At 39.8% G+C, this 21,470-nt stretch overlaps 1 protein-coding gene and 1 long non-coding RNA gene across 3 annotated transcripts in view; one reads left to right on the plus strand and one right to left on the minus strand.

The window, feature by feature from the left end:
* Positions 1 to 21,470, minus strand: part of LOC102518431 (EGF-like and EMI domain-containing protein 1) — a 497,761-nt gene that overhangs the window by 345,175 nt on the left and 131,116 nt on the right. The gene's annotated exons all lie outside the window — the stretch shown is intronic.
* Positions 2,780 to 21,115, plus strand: LOC116665329. The gene is made up of 3 exons (XR_004321900.1): positions 2,780 to 3,729; positions 8,212 to 8,216; positions 21,105 to 21,115. It is a non-coding gene; the product is annotated as an uncharacterized LOC116665329 (long non-coding RNA).

The raw sequence follows: 21,470 nt of genomic DNA on the forward strand, positions 1-21,470 counted from the left end.
TGGATGTTAACCCCTTATCAATCATCATTTGCAAATATTTTGTCCCATTCCATAGGTTGTCTTTTAGTTTTGTTGATGTTTTCCTTTGCCATCCAAAAGCTTTTAAGTTTAATTAGGTCTCATTTGTTTATTTTTGCTTTTATTTCTTTCGCCTTAGGAGACAGATTCAAAAAAATATCACTACGATTTATGTCAAAGTGTGTCCTCTCTATGTTCTCTTCTAGGTGTTTTATAGTTTCAGGTCTTACAGTTAGGCCTTTAATCCGTTTTGTGTCTATTTTTGTACATGGTGTGAGGAAATGTTCTAATCTCACTGTTCTACATATAGCTGTCTAGTTTTCTCAGCACTGCTTGCTGAATAGACTGTCTTTTCTCCATTGTATATTCTTGCCTCCTTTGTCAAGAATTAATTGACCATAGGTATTTGGTTAATAACAAGCTCCTTTCAACCGTATCTGAGTTTAAGCTAATGAGATGAGCCTGGGAGGATGGGAGCTGGTTGCCAGAGGAAAGAACAGGTGATTAGAAGGTTAGAACTTTTAGCCACATCCCCCAACCTCAGAGGGGTGGAAAGGGGCTGGAGATTGAGCTCAGTCACCAATGGCCAATGATTTAATCAAGTGTGCCTACATAATGGAGTCTCCATAAAAGCCCTAAACAAAGAGGTCTGGAGAGCCTCCAGGTTGGTGAACACATAAGAGCGCTGGGAGGGTGTTATGTCCAGGGCCCCGCACCCCTCCCCCATACCGTGCCCTATGCATCTCTTCCATTTGGCTGTTCTGAGTTGTACCCTGTATCCTGTATGTTAAATCACTAAGTAAAGTGTTTCCCTGAGTTCTGTGAGATGTTAAAGCAAATTATTAAACCTGAGGAGGGGGCTGTGGGGATTCCCAATTTACAGTCAGTCGGTCAGAAGTACAGATGAACACTTAGAACTTGAGACTGCATTTGAAGTGAGGGGCAGCCTTATGAGACTGAGCCCTTAACCTGAGGAGTCCGCTCCAACTCCTGGTAGTGTCAGAACTGAACTGGAGGACACCCAGTTTGTGTTTGAAGAGTTAGTAAATTGGCTGGTGTAGGGAAAACCAACACACATTTGCTATCAGCAGAGTTGTGAGTACAGTAAAAGCATATTCTTTTTAGTCACATACATGATAAAAATTCTTAAAGGGCTCACCATCCCGAAATCCCCTCTCCTCCAGAAACCGTGGATACTTATATTTGCCTGAATATGCTATGATTTCAACTCTCCTCTTTTAGAAAGAGAGATGGAGCCAGCCCATCATACTTCACTATGAGATGTACCTTCACTCAAAATGTTAATAACCTTGTTTTAAGAAGATTCTTTTTAACCATCCATACTTTGATTAACCTGCATAAGAGCCAATATACCATAAGGGTTTTTTTTTGTTTTGTTTTGTTTTGTTTTTCCCAATAGGCTTTTATATGCACTTTAGAAAATATTTTGGGAAATGGTTAGACTTAAGAGTTACCATAAGAGATGGATGAAACCTGGCATTTTAAATTCAGGTACAATTGAAATATGAAAATAGACTGAACTTATATTAACTTCTAAAAGTAGACTAGGCAGACTGAGTTTCTACAGCTTTCATTTGAAAGGAATAGCACATTGAGTTGTCATTCCTCAAAATTATTCACTCAGCTGTCCATGGCCATTCATATGATTTGGTAATACATATTGAACTATCTAAATTTTAATATACTTTAAAGTGTGACACTTCATAGTCAGAGTAAAATAGCATATTTCATCCCAATTTAACAGTAAAATGTTAAAAAATATATTTGTTCTCTGCAATACGTACAGGTCTTCTCACAGTAGTGGTAAGTGAAATATCAAATTTTAGACTCTGAACCAATTCCTGAAATGTAGATCATTTAGAATTGATTACCCTCTGATATGAAATATCAAATAAAAGGTTATGGTTTGACTTCAGTAGTGTCCAGTGCCATTTGAAAAATGTTTTAATCTTCGTTTCAAGTATGCATTCAAAAATTCCAAAAATGATTAATCTAAACTTCGAAAACATTAGGCTGACCAATTTTTTAACAAAATTCGCATTCAGTCTATTTACATTAATAATTGTTTTATCTGGCAAGTAAATATCAACTCACTTCAACTTTTTCCCTATTGCTGTCAAGATGAAAATGTAAAAGAATGTAAATTAATTTTCTTGGAGAATTTTTTTAAGAAAAATTAGATCTTCTAAAACGTCTGAAATAGCAGGAAGGAAAAAGCATGCCACACAGAGTTTATTTCAAAATCCACATGGGCTGTTGTTCTTTTCAAATCTGAACTACTGGAACCTCACATTTGCAACAAACCATATTTACTGAATAATATTTATTAAACCTAAGCCCAAAGTGAAACTTAAAAAGACATTTTAAGAAAAAATAAATTAATCCACATGGACCCTATCCCAGATTTATTTAGACCAATGGTATCCTTAAGGGAAAAATCAAATACATTTGATAAACTTTTTTTTTTTTCAGAATAAATAATATTAAGCAACCAGAAACATTTTTTAGCTTCCAAAAATCAACCAAACCAAAATAACAATAAGAACAAAAACAATAAAGCAATTCCATTCTTCTTGAAATCTGGGTTCATTTTTTTTTTTTTGTCTTTTTTAACTTGTGATAGATGTGGCAACAGGTACTTCCTTCATTAAACCCTCTATAAGAAAATGAGCAACACAAGAACAATGGATGTGGACACAGACACCTCATCAGGGAGCTGAGGGGAGCTAGTAAATGGGAGATTTGCCACATATCTTACACCGAAGGGAAACCTGCTATTTTAGCTCTAATCAACTACTTCCTAGCAGGGATTGGGAAGCAATGTTGTCAAATTTTGATTTTTTTTTTTTAATTTCCAATCTTTAAGTGGGTTCTCTGAATTTAAATGTCTACAATGGTAGGAGTCACAGGGCTTCCTGCCTTCTGGGCACATAGAATTGCACCATTCAGCCTCCTCCTGACTGGATAGGACCATGTGAATAGTTCTGCTTAGTGACTTGTAAACCAGATTTTAATTGTAGATGTATGATCTTCCAGAGCTCTTCTCTCTCTGCTCTGGCAACTATTAATATTCCAGACAGTGGCTGCTTCATCAAGGTAGGTCCAGAGTGAAGACAATTCAGTGCAATTGTCATTATATATGTGCTACATGAGTGAGAAAGAAAATTGTGCTATCTAAACTACTAAGACGTCCGTGTGTGTGCACAAGTGTACACATTTGTGCTCGTGCGTGTGCTGTAAATATCTCATCCTGGCTGACAGAGCCACCAACTCAATCAAAAACACAAACACAGCACAATGTACTCTAGCACGAATCCACACACCACTGTGGGCCAGAATTTACCCGCGGGGACCACAGTGAGCGTGCTTCAGATGAGAGCGCAGGTGCTTTAGGCTCAATAAACAACAAGTCTTAGCCAGCTACATAGGACGTATAATCCTGGCATTAATGAGTGAAGAAGGATGGGAAAGACAAGGGGAGGGGAGGACAGAGAGCAGAACAAAAAATTCAGAAGGAAACAAAGTAGACAAAAGAACAGATTGATTAGGGTGGCCAGACCTGGTTCAGGTTATAAAAGGGTCAAGTGTGTAAAGCAGCCCATGTGGGCGCCCATCTTACCTTCCACAATTTCCACTTCCCACATAAACCCAGAGCGTTTCTGGAGCCTTCTCACTCCACTCACATTCTGGGTTTTAAACCTCTCAGCCCCTCCTTTCCTCCAGTAAGAGTCTAGGTCTCAGTTCGCCTCTGGGAAAGCCAGTCAGCTCTTTCCAAGACCTTTACATTGTTCAGAGTGATGTATTTATGGCTATTAATATACTGTCCCTCTTTACTACGGTACTTTCATCATTAAAAAATAACCCGTATAAATAAACTGTTAGCCTGGAGCAGCAGAAGGTTACAGCTAGTAGCTGAAGGAACAGATCCTGGAGTCAGATTACCTGAGTTTGGATACTAACAGTGTGTGGTCCTGGAAGAATAATGTTTCCCTACTTGGTCTCCATTGTCTCATCTGCAAATTAAGGATAATAAGCATCACTATCTCAGTGAGTTCTCTTAAGTACTTAGAGCAGTGCTTGATACACGGTGCCTTTAAATGTTTGTTAAACAAATGAGCAAACAAACAAGTAAATATATACATGTTGGGGATATTAGGCTTCCGATTGCTGAGAAATTTTAGCTGGGAAAGAAGGGAGTAGGGGGACTTTCGACCTCCTTCGAATTCCGTGGTACACTCCTTACATGCCTGATGTGCAATTTTCAACAATTAGAGTTGCTGTTGTCGCTTCATCTAAGTGCATATTCTTACATCAAACTTACACCATTGGTGGTAAGACCTGAGTCACTGACAACCATTTCCATTTCGACACAACAAATCGGAAAGACTATTTAACAGTAACACATAAAAGAGAGAGGAAAAAATCTACTCAGAAGCTAAACAAAACATCTCTTGCTATTGTCAATATATTTGAAAAGCTCTAACCTAACTCTCCCAAAGCCTTGCCTCATTGTGTGAACTCCAGAGCAAAGAAAAAGCATGTCATTTCAATAAGTCTTTTCTCTTAACTTAGAAAATGACTTGGTCTTTCAGTTTATCTCTTTTTATACAGCCATGCATAAAATTTAAGGGATGCCTTCCATCAAAAGACTGCTTCCTCATAAAACATCTTTCCCAGCGTGTTCTGTATTCACATGCTATGCTATGAAAGTCAAGTCTGTGTTGACTCTTTGTACACCTCGAGTTGTGTTTACAGAATTTCATTTGACAAGCGTCAACAGAAGTAACAGAAGAGGCTGCTTCTTTGCCCCTCACCCTTCCTCAGCCCCTTGGCTTTTTCGTACGTTTGCTGCTGCTGTTTTCAGACTGTGATAACCAATAAAGGGTGGTTCCCAGGTCTATGCAATAAATCTGTGCTTCTGAACCCAAACTTCTCCTGGTCATCTCTCTTTCCAGGATGGAGAGATATAAAAAACAGAACTTAGCGGCACGTTGGATTTTTCCAAGAGATTTAGAAAACTGATTCTTTTTGATTTTTCTAAGTTTAACACTATCTGGGTGGTAATCTCAAGACACAGATTTACAAGTAATGAAGGAAATAATTCCGAAACACACTTTGGGAATTTTCAGAGCTGAGAATGACTTCAGATGTTCAGAAAGGAAACCTCTGAAGCAAATTACAAACTAGTCATTCAGCGTATGACACTTAATGCAAATGTCTTTTCTATCCATCTGTGAATCTCATTTATCTCCTGGAATAAACAAAGTCTCCTTACGAAAGTTACTACTTTCTCTCTTTCGCTTTCACTTCTTCCAGACTTGACCTTATTGGCAATGTCTGGGACAACTGATAGGCTTGAAAACCTATTCGTCTTTCTTCAAAACACTGTATTTAAAATAAAAGAATTCTGTGGAGTAACTACTTCCAGTCCTCACAATGCAAGTTATCTCTCTTTGCTTTATGAACTAGATTTTCCATTTGTTGTCTGAAATCTTTACAAAATGTCTTTAAACCAGAGATAAAAAGCACGGAAATACAGCTTTTTGATGATAAACACTAAATTACACAATCACCAACGTAATTGTTTATTTTGTCTATTTGGAACACCATGGAATATTTTTAAAAAGCTAATTTTTTTTCTTGTTTTGTTCTCTACCTCATGCTAATCAATATCCAAATAAAAGGAACTTTAAAGCTATCGATCAAAACTCAAATGACCAAAAAAAATTGAAATATTTTGTTAGACTGATTAACAGCCTATTAATAGATTTTTGAAACTAGATGTTGGCTATATTTTTATACAGCATTTCACATTTTATGAGAATACAAGCAGGAGCCTCTTCTGCTTTAAATGTATTCACTTTTCCATTCAACATTCAAAAGGATGGCCCTATAATTCTTCTTCCAAACTGCAAACACATTCATTTTAATGAGAGGAAGTGGAAGCCCAATGGGAAATTCTGAAATAAAAGCTGTTTTTCTTACAATGAAGCAAATGTTTAAAGAGTGATTCTAGAACTATGTGTGGGAAAAGAGGTATGCAGGGGTGGAACTCCTGTATCATACCCCTCCCCTTCCTTTTTCAAAGTCTAACTAGTAATTTTCAACTGTTTAAAGGGAAAATCAGAAGAAACTCATAGAAAGCTTATAATACTATCTGGACTTTTCTTTGGCCATTAAGCGATAGCCATTGCAGAGGGAAATGTTTCATTTCCTATTACATCCATTTGCAAAGAGAATTACCTTCAAGGCTGCAGAGAATGATAAGATGGCAGCATGAAGACCAGGCACACACAGACCCTCACAAGTCACAGAGTGAGTTCAAGTCTCCTGGCCTTGGAAATTCAGTCTAAGCAGCCATCCTTGCCAAATTGAGGCAAAACAGCAAGAATAACCATGAGAACCAGAAAGAAAAGCGAGCTGAGCAGATGGCAGGAAAGCAAGTATAAGAAAGAGGACCACATTCGTATCACATATCACGTACTTAATACTGTCACTAGCTGTAGGCATGGAGGAAGCTGGGTCACATGAAACACTGGGAATCTGAAACAAGCAGATCTGAGGGTTTGGAATACTTGGTGCATGTAGAATTCATGCATTCATTCAACATATTATTCCTACCTACTATTGTACAGAGTGCTGAGAGGACAAAGGCAAACAGATGTGGCTTTATGCCTCAAGAAACTAACAGTGAATTGAGGAAGTCAGGTGAGGTGAGTAAAGGGATATATTTAAAATACAGCGCAATAATGTCTATGATGAAAGAAGGTACAAGATGCTTTAGGAACCAAACTAATTCAAACTGAGATTAAGGAATATTTTTGCTAAAGGTTCAAAATATCCTAAAGAACAAAAAGCTTTTTTTTCATGATACATGTTTATTTGTTTGCCCCAAAAAAGAACTGTAGTGGAATTTAGTCAGACCACAAAGAGGCTGAGAGACTGGACAGTCTAGGTGGAGGAAACTAGGTAGAGGAAGACAGGAAGGTGAAAAAACCCTCAGCTCACATGGGGTCCTTGACAATTTTTCATCTGGACACAAGCTGGCAATAATCAAAGCTCGAAGGTTGCTGGGGTCAGGCTATGAAAGGTTTGGTACACCAAGCCCAGTAGATAGCAGTTTATTCTGTAGACTATGGGGAAACACTGAGAGATTTTAGCAGAGGAGGGATATGATTAGATGTGTGTTTCAGAGCAACATTTCTGGCAGCCTCGGGAAGAACAGATAGAAGAGGAAGTGGTTGGTCTACAGAATGGTATGTTAAGAGGCTACTGCATGGCAGGGACTTGAGAGCTTCAACCAAAGCAATGACAGTGAGGGTGGAGTGAGGGGAAAGACTCGTCACGTTTAGGAGACTGAGTCAACAGTGTTTGGTGATGGATTGTATAAGAGAAAGAACAAGGCTAGCATGGCTATTGGATTCCTTATGAGGATGTGTCATTCACCCAGTTAGAATATACAGAAGGAGGAGCATATTGGAAGAGCGGGGAATAAAAGATTGATTTAGAAGTCCCTATGGAGTATTCAAAAAGATCTGGTACTGAACATATGGATATAGAGATCCAGAGTCCAGAGAAGTAGTCTGGGTTAGAAATAAACATTTGGTTGGTATTCTAAGCACTGGATTTGTAAGAAGACATAAAGGAGATTATGAATACAAGAAGAGCAGAGAGCCTACAGTGGAACCAAGCAAAACAAGAGCATTTGAGGGCAGAGGCGTGTGTCTGGTGTGCCTGGATATAGGTATGTTGTGAGGCCATCTCCAAGTTCAGAAGGTCATGAAAGGGATAATCACAGGGTTACCATATCATCCAGCAATCCCATTCCTGGAAATACACTCAAGAGGAATAAAAGCACATGCTCACACAGAAAAACTGCACATGAATGTTCATAACAGCCATATTCATAACATCCAAGAAGTTGAAAGAACCGAGTGTTCATGAACTGATGAAAAGGTAAGTAAAATGTGGTGTTTCCATTCAATGAAATATTAAAGAAATGAAGTACTAATATATGCTACAACATGGGTGAACTTAAAACCATTACGCCAAGTGAAGGAAGCGAGCCACTTATAACAGGATTCCATCTGTATGGAATGTCCAGAACGCAAATGTATAGAGATAGAAAGTCGTTTCCTGGTTGCCTAGGCCTGGGGGCACGGAGGGAGTGAGGGATGGTGGCTAAAAGGTACAGGGCTTCTTTCTGGCATGATGAAAGTGTTCTAAGATGGACTGTGGTAATGGCTGAACAATTCTATGATTCTACTAAAAGCCATTGAATCATATGCTTTAAATGAGTGAATTGGATGGTATGTGAATTCTATCTCAATAAATCTGTTAAAAGATGATATGAAAGAACACTTGAAAGCATGGATAGGACAAATGCAAGTACAAAGGTTTAAAAGTTATTAAAATCTCTCCAGAAGTTTATCTAAAGAGAGGCAATCTTCCAGCCATCGCAGTAGACATTAGAAGACATGAGTGACAGGTAAGCACTGGTGTTATGGAACAAAGGAGTCTAGTCAGTCCAATTAAGATCCTCCACCGGTCTGGTGAAAATGAAGTTCAAAAGGTAGGCAGGGAGGCTACTTGGAAATGCATATAAGTAATCAAGTAACATTTTCAAACGATTTAAGCTATTTCACATGTAAATATAAAATATTTCAGAGGCCAGTCTTTGCATTTGTACATGCAGTCTATGTGGAGCAAATCCACACCATGAGTCTATTGTCTGGGCTCCCCTGGAGGCTCCCGGTGTCCTGCGCTGCTGTATGGAAGGGAGAAAAACAGGCAATTCCAAATAGGTCTAGTTTAGAAATTCAGTTTTCAAAATTCCTATAAGGAAATGATAAAACACTTAACAGAGCAGCAACTCAAAAAAAGCGTTCCTTCCTTTTTAATTCCACCAAGGCAGTGTCTTGCCTCTGTCTGGTTGCTTCTCTGCAAAGGGCCTTGCTCTTGACCTCTCCATAGCCTTGTTCATGACCACCGCCCTTCCCGCTGCCCTCCCTTCCTCCCTTCCTCCCTCCCTCCCTCTCTCCATAGTCTACACTTCTTAAGGAGCCAGCTAGCACCACCACCAGACCCCTGTTGCTCTTCCAGATGGAATCTCACAACTCGGTGTTCTTTAATTTATGTGTGTGTTTTATCTTCATAACCAGGACGGAAGGGGCTCACCAGCAGACAAGATGCTTCCGTACACTCTCTGTGATACCTAGCGTATTGCTGCAAAGTAACAGATTCTTGCTAAATACCTAACCATGACACAAAAGTAAATAATTTTTAAAGAATTATTAACGTCCCTAAATTATTTCCTATATATATAAAAAATAATTTATAGGTGTATCAAATGCATTCTTGCTCTGCTCTTGATAAAAAGTTGCTGAACAGTTGCTGTGTACAGACTTTGTTAAGTTCTGTAAATACATTATTTAATTTTAGTCTCTTAACAGTCCTATAAGGTAGCTACTCTTACTATCTTCACTTTGCAGATAAAAATATAGAGGCCTGGTGTGGATAAGTAATTTTGTCCGAGAATCTTCATAAGGATTTCACCATATTAAATGTGATAAATATGTTACATTTGTTCTTTTACCTTCTGATATTGGCCAAAAGACTTCTAATGAAATACCAGAAGATGCAATGGCTTGGGGTCATGGAAACCCGTGTTTAAGTCCTAAACTCTCACAGTCACAGTTCGCTCAAACATAAAATGAGGCTACTGATTCACAAGTATTATAATTAATACAATGAAAATAATACAATCAAAAGCTCTCAGAGTAGGAAAATAATATTATTTAATTCTCAATCTGTTTGAATCATAAATGCTTCCAGAGGTTTACCGTTATTTCTGGAAGGAAACATATCAGTGATTCCAGAGGTGCTAAGGCATTGTTTAGGGCATCGGTGTAGAAATGTGTCTGCTACAATCTTAGGATGTTAAGCTTTTCTTCCAGGAGATGATAAGGACACCCCAATTATGCCATCTACTTCTTATTAAAGGCCAAGTTGAGGATTTTACCAGTCATATTGCATATCACTCCTGACTTCTCCTTAAATGAAGAGCATTTCTCAATTTCTTCAGCAAGTAACTCCAACACAGGAACTTGAAAATAACCAGGTAAAGTATGCACAAGTTTTTGAGAGTGTGTACGCGTCTGCATGGCTGTGCCAGTACACGCTCGGTGGTGATGAAGAACTGAGTAAACATGAAGGAACAGAGAGATTCACCTAGAACAATTCTTTAAGGCAGACCCCTCTTCCACACTGCACTCTTATAGAAGAAATATCCTTCACAATCTAAATTCTATTCTCATTTATTCCCCTTAGGGACAAATCACATGGACTGATCTACCAATAATGAATAAAGTATGAATAGTGATTTTCTTTTCAAAATATAAGTAGGCTTGCAGAGCAATGACAGTGACATGCATTCAGCTGTGTGTACAAGCAGCCTACTCTCCTCCCTGGGAATCTGGGCAAGGTGACCTGGCTGAAATGTGGCCAGGAAACCTCAGAATCCCCTCAGAAGGACTTCTGAACTGCACCCTGACATGCAGAGGGAAACTCCCTGTACCCGCCTCCTTCGGGGCCACGCCAGTCCCGCTGATGAATTACATGACATCACTGAGTTTTATTTTTACTGGAGGTTTGACAAGTATTTATTCGTTGACCACTCCATGGCTGTAGTGAGCAGTGTTCTCCAGAGAAGCAGAAGCAATAGGTACACATACAAAAAGGGATTCTTCGTGCAGAATTGGTTCACAAAATTATGGAGGCCGAGAAGTGCCACCATCTGCTGTCTGCCAGCTGGAGGCCCAGGGAAGTGGGCTGCGTTGATTCTAGCCTGAGTCTGAAGGCCTGAGAACCAGGGGAGCCAGTGGCATGAATCCCAGTCCAAAGGAAGGAGGAGAAGATCAACGTCCCAGTTCAGCAGGCGAGCAGGAAGCAAAAAGGGGCCCATTCTTCCTTCTGCCTTTCTGTTCTATTTCGGCCCTCGATGGATTGGATGCTGCCCACCCACACTGGAGAGAGCAAGCCACTTTGAGTCCACAGACTCCAATGCTAATCTCATCCAGAAATGTCTTCACAGATGTGCCCAGAAATAATGTTTAATCTAGGCACCCCTTGGCCCGGTCAAGTTGACACAAAATTAGCCGCCATACTGACAGCACCACGGGGATACAGCAGCGCACAAGGAAGAAACGCCTTCCCTCCTGATGCTTTCATGTGGCTGAGAAAACAGTTAGTAGGGGGCCCTGTCATTTCCATCCAAAATGGGACACTTTTGAGAAAGGAGGTTCTATTAATAACTAAGCTGGGACAAAACTATCTGGGGCAAACTAGAATCTAAATTCATACATTTAGCCTTTAGATAAGGAAGTAAGTAGAATAACTTTTTCAAAAGACAAGTAGAGGGAGAAATCTTTAAGATTTTTTTTCAGATTTTTTTTTTTTTTTGGTATGGATCTTTTAAAACGTCACATCCCTGCCACTGTGTGAAGTTTTGGCAGGTCCTATAACTTCTCTCTTCTTTAGTCACCAGAAAAGATCATTTCAGTAATCTGAATATCCTGTCCAGTGCAGTAATTAAAACTCCAAACTTCATTTCCCTTAACAGTGGTTCTCAAGTAGGAGAGAGGGGTAAAAGAATTGCCCTCAGGGAATATTTGGCAATGTCTGGAGACACTGTGAGCTGCCACAGTTGGGGAGAGTGGATGCTACCAGCGTCTACTGAGTAGAAGCCAGGGCTGATGCTTGGGGATCAATGCACAGGACAGCCCCCACGACAAAGAATTATCTGTCCTGCAATCTCAGTAGTGCTGAGGCTGAGAAAGCCTGCCTTAAGAAAACTGCTGTCTCCCAGGTGGAGCTTACTCTAGATCTGGAAATCCACAAAGGCAGTGGGGGAACGCTATGATCCCTCCTTCTATCTTAGCTCCATTTCCCTACCACTCCTACCAGTAGTTTCTGATCTTTGTATTTGGGCCCAGGTGGAAAGGAATTAGAGATCACGAGCATATTCTCAGAGTTGTTACAGTTATAATTTGGAATTTTCTTTTCTGGGTGTGGTGGACACACACTTGCTGTGGGTGTTTGTGTGGCGGTGTTGTCCTAGGGAACATGGGAGGAGTTCGCAGTGGGCGAGGTCTCTCAAGGTCTAACGATTAGGATGTGTTGATTAAATTTAGCGTAAAGGAAGCACTTGATGAGCTTAGTTGGAGCCGTGTAAAGGGCGAGAGTTGTAAGCAGCAGAATGAGTAGTAGAGAAAACACAGGGACAGTGATCTCTACACTCATTTTTCTAAACATTTTGCTCAAGAGCACAGAGAAGAGACAAGGGTGTTGGGTCTTAAGTGGGAGAGATTTGAACAAGTTTAAGTGGAAATGGACAAAGAAAGAGGAGTTAAGGGGAGGTGGAGGGGAGACAGGAAGAGAGAGGGAAAAAGAGAGAACATGACTTGTGGTAAAGCACATCCCTGAATAAACAGGAACAGGAAGGGATGGCATCCAGCGGCGCGTGTGTTGGGCCAGGGGATAGTGAGTCTCTTTCAGTTCTTTTATTCTTTTTATGACCTTGAATAGAACTGCTTCGGTCCTGTTTTATTTATACCTTGAGCTGGGTTGTTTCTGGACTTAAGTCAATGAGACAGCTGCCCATATAATTTGAGAGGGAAATGGCTTGAAATTTTTGTCAGTAGAATAACTCCTTGGTGTTTCAAGGCTTTGCCTCCTGAAGGCTCTCTATTAAAATGTAAATAAGTTACCTGAAAAGTCATCATCTGAAAATCCATTAATATATTTGCAAGGATTAGTTTATCAATTCCCTGGTTAAGGGCTGGGCCAGGACGAGTTTACTATGATGGCGGCGAGAGTGTGAGTGTGCGGGCGCACAGAGGAGCAAGCCCAGAGTTCTGTGGAAGAGGACGACATCACAGCTAGAGAAGAAAGCAAGGTCTGGAAACTGAAACCTTGTCTGAGAGGACTGCCAAGAACCTGGAGAGAGGGGACAAAAAAAGCACCTTCAGAGACAACCGCAGTATCAAATCCCATCCATCTCTGGCCTTTGACGAGTTTACTCAGATGGCTCTCACATGACATATGACCCTGCATGGGAAAGTCAAAGTCCTGAGATCCATCAGATCCTGTGGCCACGTGTTCCCTGGGAGGCAAGGTTAGCCCAGGGTGCGGCTGTCTTCTCCCAGAGGTCATTAGCATTTTCCATATACCCTCTCAGCATTTGATTGGCTGTCTAAGCAGAGACCATAGCCTACCATCAAGACCCTGGCCCTGAGTGGGGTCTTGGACACCCAGATACTTAAACCTTAAGACCAAATACTTCCACCATACTCACTCCCCAACCCCTGCCGTCCTGCTGCCGTAATACCATCTATTGTCTCCTCTATGCTCACCACATACTGGCTGCCTACATGTGTCAGGGGGAGGGGCTTCTCTGTAATACAGATTCCCAAGCCACCTCATTTCTGGTATTTTAGATCCAGTAAAACTGGAGTGGAACCAAGTGTCACAGTCAACTCAGGACTGCTATAACAAAATACCACAGACTGGATGGCTTAAACAACAGAAATGTATTTTCGTACAGTTCTGGAGGCTGGAAAGTGCAAAATCAAGGCACCGATTGATTTGGTTGCTGGAGAGAGCTTTCTTCCAGGCTTACAGGTGGCCCCCCTCTCTCTGTGTCCTCACTTGGCCTTTAGTTGGTGCATGTGGAATGAGAGATCTCTCTCTTCCTTTTCATATAAGGCCACCAATCCTATTAGATTAGGACCCCACCCTTATGGCCTCACTTAACGTTAATTATCTCCTAAAAGCTCTTTTGCCAAATACAGTCATATTGAGGGTTAGGGCTTCAACATAAGAACTGGGGGGAGGAGGAGGGCAGGGACACAATTTGGCCCTTAACACCAAGGAAATCTGCATTTTCAGCCAGCATTCTAGGTGAGTCCGAGGCAGGTCTTCCAAGCACGTCGATTTGAAAGGTCCTACTTTAGAACCTATTCCCACATATCCTTCCTAAAAGGAACATAAACTAAATAGTAACGGACTGCAATTCTAAAATATATTCAATAACACCATATACATAACTGCAATTGCACATGAGTGCTGGTAAGAATATTACACATCACCTAGTGCAAGCCCTCAGGTAGACGAGGAAACTAAGCTTATAATGCTGAGTAATTGAGAAATGTTTTCCTTGAGTAGGACATTTGGATAATCTTTGAGAAGCACTGAGGTGTGGCAACATCTTTAAAAAGTTACTAAATAAGACAAATACACTTCCAAACATTTACTGAAAAGAAACATTACAGTAGCAGAAACCGTTGCTAATTAAATGCAAATAGTTGGTTAATGTGCAGTGCAATTATCTCTTACTCAAAGAATTACATATGGAATATTGCATGCATCATATCCTTTCTGAAGGAAAACAAATTCTCTTAAATCCATCATAAAATTACCCAACACAAATGCTCCAAACCTTTCACCAATGGGCTAAATGCCAGCTGACATACTTCCATCCACGCCACACAACCATCCACCTTAGACACTGCAAAATGTGCTTGAGCATTATCACAAATGTTTGTGTCACCCAACTAACAATGTTGTCGTATGTTTTCTTCTCTCTTGGAATGTATTACCAAGCAAATAATTTAACACATGAATGCATCTTCTGTTATTTACTTTCAGAAAAGACTGAATGTGTCTCCGTAGCCTTCAAAGCCAAGGAGCATTTTATGTCGGGATGATGTTTGCAGCTGGGCAGCCCGGTAGTGCCTGGATGCAATGGAAAGTATTTCTAGGCACTTAGCTTGTCTCTACAATATGAAATCTAAACATTTCTAGGAAGAAGTATATTTCTATGCCAAGAAAATGTGGGTTAATATCTAATTTTTTAAACACCCACCCGGTTTAAACTGGGCCAAAGATAGTGTTCTTAATCTGCCCGTAAGGAGATTTACTGTGGGGAAAAAAAAAAAAAGTGTCCAATTCTGAGGATTCTTGGAGAAAAAGGGAAAATTCTAACTGAGAAGTCTTAAGGGTAGATAGATAAAACCACCTAAACAACAAAACTTGCCGTTAGCAATGAAAGTTATATTCCCCAAAACGTAACACACGTACTACTTTTACTGCAAATAACTAGGGATGCTTCTGAAAGATACAGAGTCCAGGATCATACCCCTTTCCTGGACTCCATAAGCTCTTCACTTGGGGCTCAGGCTGAGCATTTTCTAACCAGCTCTCCAACTGATCCTTACGCACACAAAAGCTTTTACTCCAAGAGGGATGGGGGATGAAAGGAATATACATTATCATCTTTCTCCATCATGTCATTCATGATTCTAAAGCCCAAGAAAACCTGAGATAAGTCAATGAAGTGCATGAATTCCAATCAAAGCACAAATAATAACAATTCCTTTAACTTTTTCACCTACTACACCACTTTGATGCTATGTCTCTTTTCTCATTAGTCCCAGATGGCTCTTAGGCACCATGGTGGTCTTTTAAACCACCAAATCATTCTCAAAGTCAGATCCTTGACCACTACTGGGCTCCCCAAACGGTTGAAAAGCAACCCAGGAAGCTCATCGTCAAAGGAGAAGACAGTCAGTGTCTGTCTCACTGTTCCCTGGTCTCTCTCTCTCCCCTCTCCCATTCACAGAGAAGAATGAGCAGTTCTACCAACTTTCATTTTTCTCTGTAGCCTAGTTGCCTTTCAACACTCAATACCTAGTGACATTACAAAGCTCCTACTAATTTCACTCCACACACATCCTATTATCTCTACTCAAAAATGCACATTTTCCTCCACATTTTAATATCTCTGAAATCAGGATCTGTCTTACAAATATCCAGCCTTTTCTGGCAACTACAAATTGCTCTGCTACCGCTTTGCCAATCCTTCCCCCTGTGAGATTACAGTTGTTCTTTTTTTCCACCCTTCCCTTTCCAAACCACTCCTGAGAACCCCTGGACTATAAACTTGGGAGTTTCACGCTAAGCAAACATGCTGCAGGACCAGGTGGATTTCTCTGCACTGCTGCTTGGCTCTGAAATCTGCCAGCTAAGGTAGTGCAACCATTAGAGACTCTTCTTTGTTTTAAGCTGAGTAAAGCAGAGTCAGGAAACTCACCTGGCACTCAGAGGCCTTCTAAAGAGCTCCTTCAGCACATATAAAATAAAGTAGTAACACAACCTTTGTTTACTTGGTATGTTTTTCTTTCTTAGTGATACCTATCATAACAGCATGTCCCACATTTAATGGCATGTTAGATCTGATAAAATATAGGAGCTAGTGGCAAACTTAATAAATACAAAGTTGAATTTTTGGGTTGAAAGGAGCAAAGGATTGTTTTGGCCCCGTTAAATGGGCTATAGCACACACAGAACATTTTAAGATCATTAAATTTAAAGTTTTCCTTTACCGCTGCTGGTATAGTACCTGAGGGCTCCCACAGAAGCTATTACCACTTCTTGCCCAGAGACTGGCCTTGATCTCATTTCTGGGGTATTATCTCCATAGCTATTAATTCTATCATGTCCCTTCTGTATTCAGGAACGCAGCCCTCACACAAAAGGAAACCTTCCATCTCCACCAGTGTAGCAGCTCTCCCAAAGCTGATGCTGTCTTTTTTTCAGTTCTCTCTCTCACTGTCTCTTGATAAAATTGAACTTACCTCTTCAGAGCTAGGTTGGAGCACATTTTTAGGGGCATCATCCAGAGTGACACCAAAATATCTGTCAATTCTGAAAACTGACATGCTTTTTGAGATAAAGGGCAGGCATCTATTTTATCCTAGGATGAGCTCCTTGCCTTTTTTTTAAAAACTCCCATAAAGAAGAACCCTACTGACAGAGGGTCTGACCCTAAGTCTTTTCATCTGTCTTCCCAGAAGGAGTGTAATGTCCATAGGCTGAGATACCTCCTTAAATACATATCTCAGAAGTAGACAAACAGGTGGGTCTTCCCCAGCTTCCACCACACTGTATTTACCTGTCTGTTATTTACCTGTCTGTCTTCTCCTCTAGTCTGTAAGCTTCCGAAAAGTAGTTTGTTTCTCATTTATAATCTTCTTAGGCACTACGAGTAGATGGTACTAGTAAAGTCCTGGTACCCAGGTGACTATAAATATTGTCTACTGAATATATGAATGAATGATTACAGTTAACAATCACTAAAGCATAGAATATTAGAGCTAGAAGTGATGTTATAGGCTGTTTAATGCAAAAATCTTACAGAATAGATCAGGAGATTATATAGTAGAAATTAGGTAACTCCTTCATGATCATATGGCTAATAAATGACAGAATGAGGAAGGCTCATATTGGGTCTACTGATGACAGTTATTCAGTTCTTTCCTCTCTAAAACACTATGAACTGCTACATTGTCATTCACAATTTTAATAAGATATTCCTACAAATAACGGGATTAAAGCAGTACATGTTGTACACACACTGTCATTCTGCAGTAATGTGGACCAGGAGCTAAAAGATCCCAAAGTTTTTTCACTCAAACCATCAGAAGCAAATAATGAGTTTAAGTCTTCACAGACTTTTTATTTTTACATCACTACTATAACAAAGCAAACACATAATTTTTTTAAAAGTAGATTTTGGTCCAAGCAGGAAACAGACAGGACACACAAAACTAAACTGAGGTTAAAATTTATCCCGTTTGTCCCACATCCCTTATTTAGAGGGTTTCAGTTACTAAGTGCAACATTTCCAGCCAGAAAGAAACAGACAAAGAATGAGATGACAATACCAAGGTACCACCCATGTCAGGGACCCCTGTCAGTTTTTCAATGGGATGTGGTGGCGGTATTCCGGAATGCTGATGCTAAGTCCCAGCTTCTGCAATAAATGTTTATAAATTCTCAGTATCAGCTTCTACATATCATTGCCATCATCCCTATTATAATGGCAAATAGTAAAAATACAATTAATGATAGCCACAATTTTCAATCATCATACAATTTAGAAAAAAGAACTCCTCACTACATACAAGAACATTTCCTCCCTGAGGTTCCATCTAGCAAAGAATTAAAATAAAACTGCTGACAGTTACCTGTTCTATAACTGACTGCTATTCATGTAACAGGAAACCTTCGAAATGTAACTCTGCTATCTCTGCCCCACATTTACCTGATTCCTCCTTAAGGCAACAGTTGAATTTATCTGACATAAGTCTTGATTTGGGGAGGGGAGGGTGGAAAGGCAGAATATTATGGAGGTAGTATTAAGTCCTAGCCTTCTCTCAGACTGCAGAAGACACTGATTTCCTTGCAAAATAAAATGCACAAAGGCATACCGGGATCATTCATTTCAGCTTCATTACTGGTAATTGATCACACTGCCCGGAGGAAATCAGTCCATTTGTTTTTCATGAGCCAGACTGGACAGAGGTCACCATTCACATCTCTCCTCTGTAATGAACTAATTATCAAAACAATAGGCACTTAATGAAAAGCATGGTCAAGGAAACATGTTTGTCCTCATTCTTTTGAACTTTCAAACTGTACAGATATATGGGACTCAGATCATTTTCTCTACTAAATCCTTGTTAAACAAAACTGGTTTTTACCTTCATCCTAATTTTCCTCTAAAAATTGATCAGAAAATTCTTCACCTCATTCCCCCCAATACAACAGATGCCCACGCCAGACATTAAAAGAAGCATCCAGCTCCTCAGAAACGTTCTTAGAGAGCCTCACTCTAATTGGTTTGCATGCTTTGCAAAGAAAACACCAGCACACGCATAAACAGACTGACAGGTTGTCTGATTCCACTGTGACGCTTACAAGTCCCCGTGTTCAGTGAGCTTCCAGAACGTCCTCCGGCAATGCTCATTAGCAAAACACAGCTGATACCTCTCCAAAGGTAATTGGCTGGGGGTAGGGTGAGAAGAAAAGGGCATATCCTTTCTCTCCCTGGATCCCAAGGTCCAAAGACTGTAAAATCCTATATATACCTTAATGTTAAAATACCCAGAATCATTCCAAAAAAAAAAAAGAAAAAAAGAAAAAGGAAAGATAAGAAAAGAAACTTCTCTTTACTGAGAACTTTGGCAATCTGGTTCACACCCTTCAGCTAAAATTCCAGATCTCATTTTCTGCCTTGAGCCACTTGAAAGATAAGTGTCAACATACATTGGCACTATCGAAGGTACTGACCACAGATATTAACCCATAGTCAATGATGACCTTTTCTGACAGATTTTAATATACTGGCTTCTTACAGACTATACACAGTCTTAATATAATATCTATTACCCTATCCCCAAAAGGTTGTGATTCATTTAGTTACAACCACTTTAAAATGAATCCAGTATATATTGCAAGATGTTCAGAAGTGGCTTATGGCACCAGGGAGTATATAATTATTCCCTCCCAGCTATTCAGTTTTGCTGACAGCAGATAATAATTGTGTAGACCTATACCCTACATAACCCTAGGGGGCCTTTCAAAGCAACAAATTTTGAAAAAAAAATTAATGAAAAATTTTCCAAAAATGGCAGCAGCCACAACCAAGCATAGCACTTAAAATACAATTTGAGTTTTGTCAAAGAGGATAGAGTGGGGATAGAGTAGATAAAAAAAGAAAAACATACATCTCTCTGTCTACATAAATATATAGGAGATTTAAAAGATAATTTTGCATATGGTGATTCTCTGAATTTCTATGTGAATTTCTAAATATTTTATTTCCTTTGGCAGGAATACATTAAAGATCATAAAATGTCTTCTTGGAAGACAGAGATTGTATTAGACTGTTATTTACTTAGCTCGCCTCTTCCCCCTCCTCTCTCCCACACTGCGACTACCAAGGTTACAAACAAGTCCACAGAAATGTCAAGAAACAGGCAAGAAACCTGTACCGCAAGTCCCCGGAGATAAGCCGTAGACTCGTCACTCACAGCTGTGACTTCTCACTCTGGCTCTCCTGGCTAGGAAGCTTTGATAAACACTTAACTCTTGTGTGCCCTAGTTTTGTATTTTAAAAATAAGTTTTCCCATTTCATTTTATAGAAAATAATAATTGACTTTAAAAAAAATCATCTAAGCTGTGACATAAAGATCACTGGGACAAGTCATCTAAGAGCAGTGGCCTCAGAGGGAGTTCCTGGGCTCTGTAAGAAGACGTGACCAGAAAGGAAACAAAAGAAAAGGAGTAAGTTTCTTCCACAACTGAAAGGCAATCATAATGGACGGACAAAAATGAATAAAATATGGCAGAGACAAAAAAAATTCAGTCTATAAACTCCCCATGCAATAAGACAGTACTGACAAGATCCAAGTGCCTCTACCAATCATCAGTCAGTATACATCTGTTTTTAAACAATTTTTTGAAAGAGATTTAATTAATACAGGCAAACATTTTCATGCTGATGCAGGTGACTGTATGTAAAACTTCATACACTTCTGTGCCATAGCAATCTCCATCAGGTCTGTGACCTGGAAAGGACTGCTTAGCACCTCTTTCTTCCTTCCAAGATACTCCCTCTAACGACCAAGCAGGATGGGCCAGAAAGAAGAGACTTCAATGAAAGGCCGGCATCTGAGCCCACTCAGCAGGAGTCCAGATGAGAGGACAGCAATGCCACTGAGGTAGAAGTAAAACTCGCGGAAATACTTCATGTGTTGCAGAAAAGATGATGTGGAGTTATACTATCGCTGGCCCAGACAAAATTAGCTTATTTTATTATCTCTAATTTCCTTTAATTTCTCTGAACCCTGCAGGGTCTCTATAACTATATCCTCTTTTTATTGCATGGCTCTTGTTCTGTTATCATTATTTTTATATTTCCGTGCTTAGGTGGCTTTTGGAATGAGGCAAAGCATAAAATCATAGAGTAATTTAAGTCATCAGCTTGAGTTAAGGAATCTCATAAACATAAAATAGAAAGGTGAAACCTATGCTAAATATACTTACAGCAAAATGATCACAGCTTATAGCTCTATGCTTCCTAGTGGACAATGCAAAACACGGGATACCACAGACTCGTCACCATTCGTTATGTAATAATCCACAAGTACCATTTCACTAGGGAAGACACACCTACTCAGCATAATATTTTAAGAAAAATTTCTCATGTGGATGTTTGTTTAAAGATTATCAAAAAATAATTATAATTATAATGGGCAGGGTCTTCTCATATGCTACTACTAAAAGCTACAGGAACCTTCCTGACCATACCTTGATATGAACCATATGAACATAACTTACTCTGTCTCTCAGTGAAGTCTAAAGCACTATGTGAAAGCACAGAGTAAAACCATTTGCATGGGCTCCAAAAATATGGCTACCTGGAGGTCTGACCTTACCAAAGCTTGAGAATCCAGAAGAATGGATATTTGGCACCTCTAGGTTCATATCCAGAAACAAGTGTGGTAGCACAGATTGCTTACAAAGT

This window comes from Camelus ferus, chromosome 1, assembly GCF_009834535.1.
Source record: "Camelus ferus isolate YT-003-E chromosome 1, BCGSAC_Cfer_1.0, whole genome shotgun sequence".
Classification (NCBI taxonomy): domain Eukaryota; kingdom Metazoa; phylum Chordata; class Mammalia; order Artiodactyla; family Camelidae; genus Camelus; species Camelus ferus.